The following is a 9,685-nucleotide window of genomic DNA, read 5'->3' as shown; positions in this document are numbered from 1 at the left end:
CGCGTTGGGGCGTCCGGTATGCCCAATAGGTCGAAATTCACGTCGCCTGTAAGAAGGAGAAGACCATCCCACTGCGCAATAATGCAACCGATGAGATCTTCGAACTTTTCCAGCCATACCGAAGGTCTGTGCATGGCTTCTGACCGATAAAAACTCCCCAGCAAAAGTTTACTGCGCTTGTTCTTTCCTTGAATTTCCAGCCAGAGGTGTTCCATGTCAGGTTGGGTGTTCTCGATGTCCTTTCGTCGCTTGTATTCGATATTGTCTCGAATATAAACCCTTGTCCCGATTCTGAAATTCCTTTGAGAAACCAGGGAGTGAGACATATTCTAGTAGATCCTTATTGTTCTTCATCCAGGTCTCACTTAGAGTTAAGATATCAAGGGGGTATTTGTTGACTGTCAAAGCGAATTCATTAAATGTCGAAAGCATACTTTGCGTATTCAAGTGCATCAACTTCAGCGAGCTGGATTTATCGATCAATGTCTCTAATATCACATCATTAGCTTGCATTTCGTAACAGGCCTCAGACGGGCCTGATTGGTCTAGATCATATTGACCATGGAAAGGCAGCATTGATAGCGCACAGTTACAACAGATCCACTTTCCGGGCAAGTTTGCCTTCACATGGTTAAAACTTGTTACACCAGAACAACGAAGATGAATTAAATCAAAACATTTTTCACATTCCAGGCGTTTATGATTTCTCTGTACAGTTTTCTCGCAAACTGGACACTTTGGCATCGAGGATGATTTTGGTTTCGTGGATGTTAATGTAGGTCCCGGTTGTGGATGGACGTCGTAACAGGCCATTAACAGCTGGTAAGTCGCCGTACTATTAGAGTAATACGGAATCCTGGACATTCCGTACTTTGTCTTTGTGTTATTAGTGTAGCGCGACGAACTCTGACGACAGTCGATCGACAACAAGAACGACAACTGCTCGCGAGGGAATTTGACTTGACTTCCAAGACACCTTTGCGTGGGGCATGCATGCTGATATTCCACGATGCACGATTTATCCGAATGTGAGACAATAGCCTGCGACCGAGAAGGCATTTTAATAAATGCAAAAGCAGACGATTGAGTGACTTCGGCTTCCACACTGATCGGTTTGGTCTTTGGCGAAAAAACCGCCTGAAACAACTTAGAATCTTGTTTTCTCCAATCCATTTTGTGCCTCAGTTACCATTAGGCACAATAGCAAGATACTAATGCCTAAAGAAAAGGCCATAAGCAGCCATAGATGATAAAATTCGCGTAAAATGTCGGAGCTCCAACAAGCACGTCTGACGTAGTTAAATACTTAAGTTATGCACTCTACATACCAACACGAGTAGTTTATAGACTTCGGCGTAGATCAGTCGATCGATCACAATAGCTGATCGCATCAAAAAGAAGTTAAAATTTGCTATGATCATTCAGAAACCGCCTCCCGGTTAGTTCAATTGGTTAGAGCGCTGGACTGTTGTGCGGGAGGTCGAGGTCGATGGTTCGAGCCCCGGCCGGACCAACACTCAAAGTCTTAAAATAACTGAGGAGAATGCGCTACCTTTCTATCAAGAAATGGATGGACATTCTGGTCTCCTCGGATAAGGACGAATAAACCGTAGGTCCCGTCTCCTGCATCTATTAATTAGTTAATTTGGTTAGGCAGGGGACATTAAAGAACCCACTTATGAAATTACTTTGACGTGGTCTGGCCTGTTTACTGGGAATTGGGGGGGAGGGGGCATCTTCAAATAAGTTACCTTCGGTTGTTTGTAAACTGCTGATGCAGTGCGGCCAAAGTCCCCCGAAAAGTGTTGTGATACGCATTTGATCATATCCACATGTTAATTTGCGAAATATAAATATCAAATTATTGTAAAATAAATAAAAATAACTCGACTGGTGTTTAACGTAAGGCCAAAATCCAAACCAAAGCGAGAGTCAGACAGCACTAACACTGCTGTACAGTCCCAATTTAAGTAGAAGTGCTTGTCACACAGTAACTTTTTAACTTAACACAATTTTTCTCTAGGTTATTGCCGTAATTTGAAGTTTACCAGTTTTCCTAAACCTGACTACCGACTGGAGAATCACACGGTTCGAACTGTTGACGTGGTTGACGAGGATATCTGCATGCTACAATGCTACCTGGAACCTAACTGCGTCAGTTATAACTTTCATAAGATAAAACAATTGCAAGCGCCTGAAAAACACAAGTGTGAACTGAATAATGCAACCATTGAACACGATGGAGACCTGGTGAAAAACGAAAGTTATGTTTACCGCGGAGCTGAGGTGAGGATTAATTCTAAGAGCTATAAGTAATACTCCCGTCCTTGTCCAGGAAAGCTTTGTATTTATTTGTATTTGTATTTGTATTTATATATTACTCCACTCCACGTAGTGGTACGTTAAGTTACATAATGACAAGGTAATAACCACTAGGCAATTCTAATTCTGTACCACGGGAAAGCTTTGATACGAGACCAAAGGATTCACCCACCTCTCCTTTACTTTAAAATTCTCTGCTTGCGAAGGGAATAAATGAACGGACGCGAGGAACCTGTCATGTCTACCAAAATACCATTTTAAGTTTTTTCTTCCTTTTCTCCTTAAGAATGCTTGCGCGGAAAATCCCTGCAAGAATAACGCAACATGCCAAGCTGGGTTTACAGACAGAGATTATCAGTGTCTGTGTGCTCTTGGATCTGGATTTGAAGGCCATGATTGTGATGAGGGTAAGGAATCTCATACTTTTATTAGGGCAGAAACATTGAATATAAGTGACGAGTTCCACACTGTCCTCCCCCAAGTTGAAATTCGTTTCGGTGATTGGGCAGACTTATTTGAAAGGGATGAATGTCAAACAATCGCTAGAACCTCAACAGTTTTAATAGTCACAGAACATTATAGCTGAGAGTTTTTGTCTTTTAAGGTTTACGGTGAAAATGATCACGGATAGCATAAGCTATGTCAGTAAGAAAAGGGGTACTGGATGCGGGTTCATAACCTTTTTCCCCCATCTTCTCGATACATTTTTTCCTTATGTCTTCCGTCAACCTCTAGGCCACTTGTAGTTTCTCAGTTTCTTTTTATTGAAGTAAATGTCAGTGAAACTGAGTACGAATTTTTACGCCAAAATTCAGACATGACCCCATTATCAAGAAAAGATATAACGTAATGAAAAGCTTTTTAAATCTTCTCAAAGGAGCCAACTATCTATGATGTTCATCACTTTCTTTTTCCAGATATAGACGAGTGTTTGACTGGTAAACATGGCTGTGGAAGTAATGCGACATATCTACTAATTGCATGTGAGCAGTGAGCAGGATAATAAGTAGTTGCAACACTTTGCTATTTTAAATTGGTAGTTTAAAGTTTCCTTTTGGTTTGAAATAGATTTGCGTTGTCAAGAAACACTTGGTATGCAAAGTGGTGCAATCAAACACGAGCAGATAAGTGTCTCATCCCATAAGGGGAAGACCGTAAAAAACACAAGATTACATGGCGCTGGGGAGACTTGGATAGCTGATAGGACTGATTCAAATCCGTGGCTCCAGCTAGATCTCAGAGCTCAACACACTAAAGTAACACTAGTAGCAACACAAGGATCCCATCAGAAAAGTTACTGGGTGGAGATGTACAAGCTACAATACAGCAACTATGGAGTGAGATTTCAATACTACAGGGAACAAGGACAAACCCCAGTTAAGGTAAAACAGATCCGAGGCGGTAGAATATTTTGAAACGTGAGCTGCTTATTGTGCGCCGCAAAGTCAAAATTAGAACTTAACTTAAACTTCCCAATGTGTTCTTTGAGTAGTTTGTTAGGACAAGCAGTACTTTTTGTTAGGATAAGCACCGCTCCTTGCAGTCAGAGCTTCTTTGCTCGATTTGTTGCAATGTATAAAACGTTCGTAAAGTTTCATACTTTTTACCATTTTCTTTGCCCGGGTATAACTCTCATCTATCCAGCTTTTGATTAATCTCAGATTGATATTTGTAGAAAAAGTTCGTCTTAATTTTACCGTACCGTGGTATGGGATGAATTTCCCGAGACAAATCGAATCGGTTTACTCGTGAAATCATTGCAGTATGTTATTTTATAGATAGTAGTAAGCAAGTTCTTATGTATACAACGCAAGCACGTAAAGTACATTTTAAAACAAAACGAGCACCATTCATTTCATATTTATCTTGATGTAGGAGTTTAATGGAAACACAGACAAGAACAGTGTTGTTTATCACGACCTAAACCCACCAATCAAAGCAAGGTACATACGTTTCCTACCACTGAAGTGGAACCATAACATATCAATGAGAGTGGAACTGTATGGATGTGTGAAAGGTAAGGAAGACGGCTGTCTTCCAATGCTGATACTCATTGTATCTAGCCGGCTAATTGCATAAACTGAGCAATCGATTCTGTTTTGTATTGTGTCGAATAAAAGATCCCGTTGTCAAGAAAAACTAGGTGCAGAAAATTGAAAGTTAAAGTTGAATCAGCCGTACTAAAAACATAAAAAACCTAAGTGGTCAACAGAGACGATGACTGTCGGGTGCGTCCCAGAAATTGCTTCTAAATTTCCCTCGAACGAAACTATTTGCAGTTTTCCTCTAATAAGCTTGAGACATTAAAGGACTCCGCGCCACAGTTGATCTGATCATAGGAGTTCTTTAAGGTTCTTCATTTCGTTGAAAGTTTCTGGAATTATGTTAAAGACAGTTTTAGCTTAATATAAACTACACTTAATTAATTATTGGGTTATCCTATAGCTGCTTTGTAAATCGTCTATAAACCTTTCCAAAACAGAATGTGGAAGATTTCTCGGTATGCAAAGCGGTGAAATCTCTGATGGACAGTTAAGCGCCTCCTCAGAGAGAGATTCCAATCATTCTGCCGCCCAGGGTAGACTTTACTTCGTGCATCCTAACAAAGCGGAATCTTGGGCAGCTGCAAGCAATGATACGGATCAATGGCTCCAAGCTGATCTGGTTGTTCTGCACACAAAAGTGATACGTGTGGCAACACAAGGTAGTAATGGACACCAGAGGGAGTGGGTTACGAAGTAGAATCTGCAGTACGGCAACAATACAGGAAGGTTCTACAATTATACAGTCCCAGGACAAAACATTACGAAGATAGAATTGATTTATCGTGTATCGCGTGATTTCCGTTTAATATAAGCAGGAAAATAATTTTTTTGATCATCATTAGCAGAGTCTTTGCAATATGCACCGCAAATGATATAAAACATCGAGGCCCCCGAGGGGAACGCCTAGAAGAATGGTACATGAATAAGTGAGAGGTCTGTTTTTACATCGTAATAACTGATATTCATAATATAGCCTTTATTATAATAATAATAATAATAATAATAATGATAATATCGTTTATTCAAACCTCTTGCAGAGAATGCTGAATTACAGGTTTTTAATATTAAGAAGAATTATAGGAGAAAAAAGGGGGAAAACTGTACAAAATGCATTAAACTACATACAAGTAAAAACAGCATGTACATAGAAATGATAATACTAAAATGATAATAATGTTTATTATAAAAAAAACGAGTATGATTAAACTGACAAGTATTTGACTGTCACAAAGTTCTTAAAATGATCGGTTGACTTTTTTGAGTGATAGTGAGTACGATTTGATCTTAAATTGTAGCGGTCTGAAGATTTACGAACGTCGGTATACATTGCAGTATAAAGGGGGTTGTCATTATGAATACGACTTATTACCGGTTAGCATTAGGGTATCTGAGTACGAATGACCTGGCCAAATAATGGCGAGAGCACGCCTCTGCACTGACTCTAATGTCTTAGATAAGTAGGAAGGTAAATTGGCAAATGCAGTAGAGGCGTACTCAAGTATGGAACATATTAGGCAGCAATAGATGTAGACGATATCTTCCGCTGGGACAGAACTTCTCCTGAGCTGCCTTAAAGCAAACAACCGTCTGTTAGCCTTCTTCAGCAGGTGGTCAACATGCGTCCCCCAGGAAAGGCCATTGGACAAGCTTCTACAACAGCGCCCCCCGATACGACCGGGGGAGCCTTGTAACTATTATACTGAAGGAAGTCAACAGTCATGCACTTACATTAAAGATTTAATTGAAAGGCTGTTATGTTTTATGTTGTTGATTGAAAGGTTTTTCATGGAAACGCAGATCAGAATACCGTGGTTTATCACGACCTTAACCCACCAATCACTGCGCGTTACATTCGTTTTAAACCAATAGAGTGGCAGAACTGGATATCAATGGGGGTTGAACTGTATGGCTGTGTACAAGGTAAGGCCTGCATGACAATATCGCCCGAGTGGTACCTCTTGAAAAGATCAATTTATACCAGATGATATTTCATTTCCAGTTCAAACACAAGCGCTCGGATATTATTCGCTGTGTGTCATCTCAACGGCGCAATTTTTGTGGACCAATAACAGGGCGAAGTAAGGCAACGTCAATGAAATCCCCGATAACTTATTCCAGTCATTCGAAAATTACTCTACAGGGCATTACTCAATTGACTTATCAGCTTTGGTCATAAGGAATTCCTTTATTCTTCACTCTCTTCCTTTCACCATCACCTGTGATCGCCGAACAACGATCTTGAATAAATTGACGAGAAAAACGACTCAATTTATGGGAATGGGAAAGAAACTTCGTCCTCTCCTGGGATTTTTAGATCAAAATTCAGTGACAGCTGAATTCTACAGTTTATGAAAGTAGCATGTGTCTGTTCAAAAACACAATTTTGTTTCAGATATCTTATTGTCGAATGTAATCCTCAAATGCAGTGAAGTCAGTCCATACCCGACAATCAAAGGTTTCTACTTTCTAAAAATACAATGGTGAGCAGGCTTTAGAAAATAGCACAGTACGACAAAATTCGAACACTCCAAGTGACTGACGTTTCCGTTCCAGTGTGATCCAATTATTTACGTTACTATAAGAACATTTCCATTGTAATGGCAACACTGAAGTGACGAAGAAAATTTGAAAAATTTCCAACTAACATCGTAACTTTCATTTTATTTCACGTCTATCAAATAGAATTTACAGCTGTGTTTACAAACCTGGGTCAGAATGGATCTCAGGGTCCAGACTCAATCGGTAGTCACTACACAGATCAGGATCATAGCGGACAAGTTACGGTGTCCAACGGTACTCAACTCTGGACTGTGCCACGCACTGGCGAATACAGAATGGAAGCAATAGGAGCCTCAGGGGGGTACGGTGAGGACAGTGACATCAACAACGAAGGAAGAGGGGCAAGGATGATTGGAAACTTTAATTTGACCAAAGATGAGAATATCTTTGTACTTGTTGGTCAAAAAGGGAGAAGAGGGAATGCCAACCCAGAAACTGCCGGAGGTGGTGGAGGTACATTTGTGGTGAAAGGAAACAACACGCCTTTGATCATTGCTGGAGGAGGAGGTGGGGTTAGAAAAATGTCAGAACAACATCCAGGATGTGATGCGTCCATTAATACAACAGGGAATGCAGGATACAACTTGCCACTGGGGACAGGAGGAAGCAGTGGAAGTGGAGGAAATACCACTGGTAAAAGATCAGGTAAGCAGAGAAAGAAGAAAAATCCATTAGTATATTCAATTCATTGGGACAGTAAGACGACAATAAAATTAATCAGATCTCTATTGGAATTATTAATCCTAAATTTTGATTTTTTTTTCTTTTCTAGTTAACAACATCTGTAGTGGCACCTCTATAAATATCTAAAGTTCAACTGAGTTTCGTTCGTTCAGTCTCTAAAAATCCTACTCAACTTATTTACTGCTCACCACCGATCCGTCAATATGCACTATCATCGCGTTATTTCAATTTCTCGTGTATGAGATAATAATAGAACAACTGGCGAGACCTTCATATTAGCTAATAGCGATTTTGGATTAAATAGAAAAACTTTTTAAAATTAAGCTCGTAGCACTCAACTAGCTAAAACTGTGGCTCCCAAAATATTTTTTCTCACGTCGCCTAAAAAAATTTCCAATTTTTGACAACTTCGCTTTTTCCAGTTCGTAAGTCCGGCCAAGCCTTTATGGTCATTGGCCCACGTAATAGTTGCTAACTATGGCTTATAAAAACAGGCGTTTAGTGTTAACTTGTAAAACTCCCTGAGGAAGTCTACGACAGTTAGACGAAACGCGTCGGAGAATAAAGAAGTTTTACAACTACTGTTCTCAGAGTGTTGCCCACTACTTTAGGTTTAAAAATTTGTGCAATGCAAAATTTTAACACTGACTATTCCTCATAAGCTTTTGCATGGGTACAATATTCAATGATTTTGTGTAATTATTTTTTAGTTTATAATGAAAATGCTGCTTTTTATAAGAGAGCTACTTATCATGTTTTGGTTTTGTAGGTGGAGGTGGTGGTGGCTTCTATAATAAGGGACAAGATGATTCTACGAGCGGTAGTGGTCGAGGAGGTAAAGGATATCTTCAAGGAGGAGTAGGAGGACATGGCCTGGGTGGGTTCGGAGGTGGCGGTGATTTACGCGGACGCAACAGTGGAGCTGGCGGCGGTGGAGGTTACTCTGGGGGAAATGGTGGAGCAGCTGATGAAAAGTTTTCCTGTGGGGGAGGGGGGGATCTTTTAATAATGGAACAAGTCAGCAAAATGAATGTTGTTATAATAGCGATGGACATGGTAGAGTGATTATCACATTTATCCAGTGAAGTGTACAAGGCAGTACTTTCCTTAACGGTTAGTGATTATCATGTTTTGAGGCTATTTTTTGTAACTTTAACTTGAAGAGTTGATAAATCTTTGGGTCATTATTCAGTTTTTTTTTCGGTTTCTAAGGTGTAGGCTACGCAAAGCAACCTTTAGAACTAAAGTCATCATTCTGTGGTTTGAAGTTCAGAGTTGAAATTTAAAAACAAAATTTTCAAGAGTAGAATATTTTTTAATGTCGTATAACTTAACTAGGAATCAATCTCCTCCAATGAGGCTGCAAGGTTTGGGTGTTTGTTGTTCATCTTTGAAGGTCAGGGGACAAAAATATGTGGTAATGTCAATAATAATTAAACTTTCAACTGCTTTTTTTGTTTTGTTTTAACTTCCAACTATTTAGCGAGGTTTAGACTGTAAGATGTATTAATATTTTTGTAGCTATACACAAAGCTTTTTAGGTGACGGTGCAGTTTGGGAGGTCATTACAAGAACCAAGTACACCTAAGCGCATTGCGGTTTCTTTAAACTCCAGGGATGGCAAACCAAAGCCAAACACTAGCACTCATTACATATGGTGTAGCTATTTCATTAAAATTACCACATGATTTCAATAAGTGTTTCATCCTTAAATTTCCTGGAGATTCAAATGGAGGAAAGGATAAAACTGATTCAATGTTTCAAAGCTTTCAATAACACCTGAGCAGGGAGAGATCCGGAGAATCGAAGAAGAGGTGGGGGGAGGGGAGGGGGAAGGGGAGGGGGAGGGAGAGAGCGGGACTTCAATCTATGCAAAAAGAAAATTCTCACAAAAGGGGATGGGGGTGCATTCTCCCTTTCGTGTCATGAGGCTCGGAAAGTTGTATGGTTTTAATGATAAGTTATTTGTGGAAAAATTTTTTTCAATTGAGTGTGAAGCTTTACCATCAGTTTGCAATCAATTTGTTTTTCTCAAAATCAAAACAGATTTTCATTTACTATAGAACCAACGTGAT

The 9,685-nt window shown here is 39.7% G+C and overlaps 1 pseudogene; it reads left to right on the top strand.

Annotated features, from left to right (window-relative positions):
• The window catches only part of LOC148721289 (uncharacterized), a 14,052-nt pseudogene extending 4,668 nt beyond the window's left edge, over positions 1-9,384 (top strand).
• The last annotated feature ends 301 nt before the right edge of the window (positions 9,385-9,685 follow it).

The sequence above is a fragment of the Stylophora pistillata genome, chromosome 10 (assembly GCF_964205215.1).
Source record: "Stylophora pistillata chromosome 10, jaStyPist1.2, whole genome shotgun sequence".
Taxonomy (NCBI): Eukaryota; Metazoa; Cnidaria; class Anthozoa; order Scleractinia; family Pocilloporidae; genus Stylophora; species Stylophora pistillata.
The sequence above is the reverse complement of the archived record's forward strand: the minus strand, read 5'-3'. Positions and strand labels throughout refer to the sequence as shown.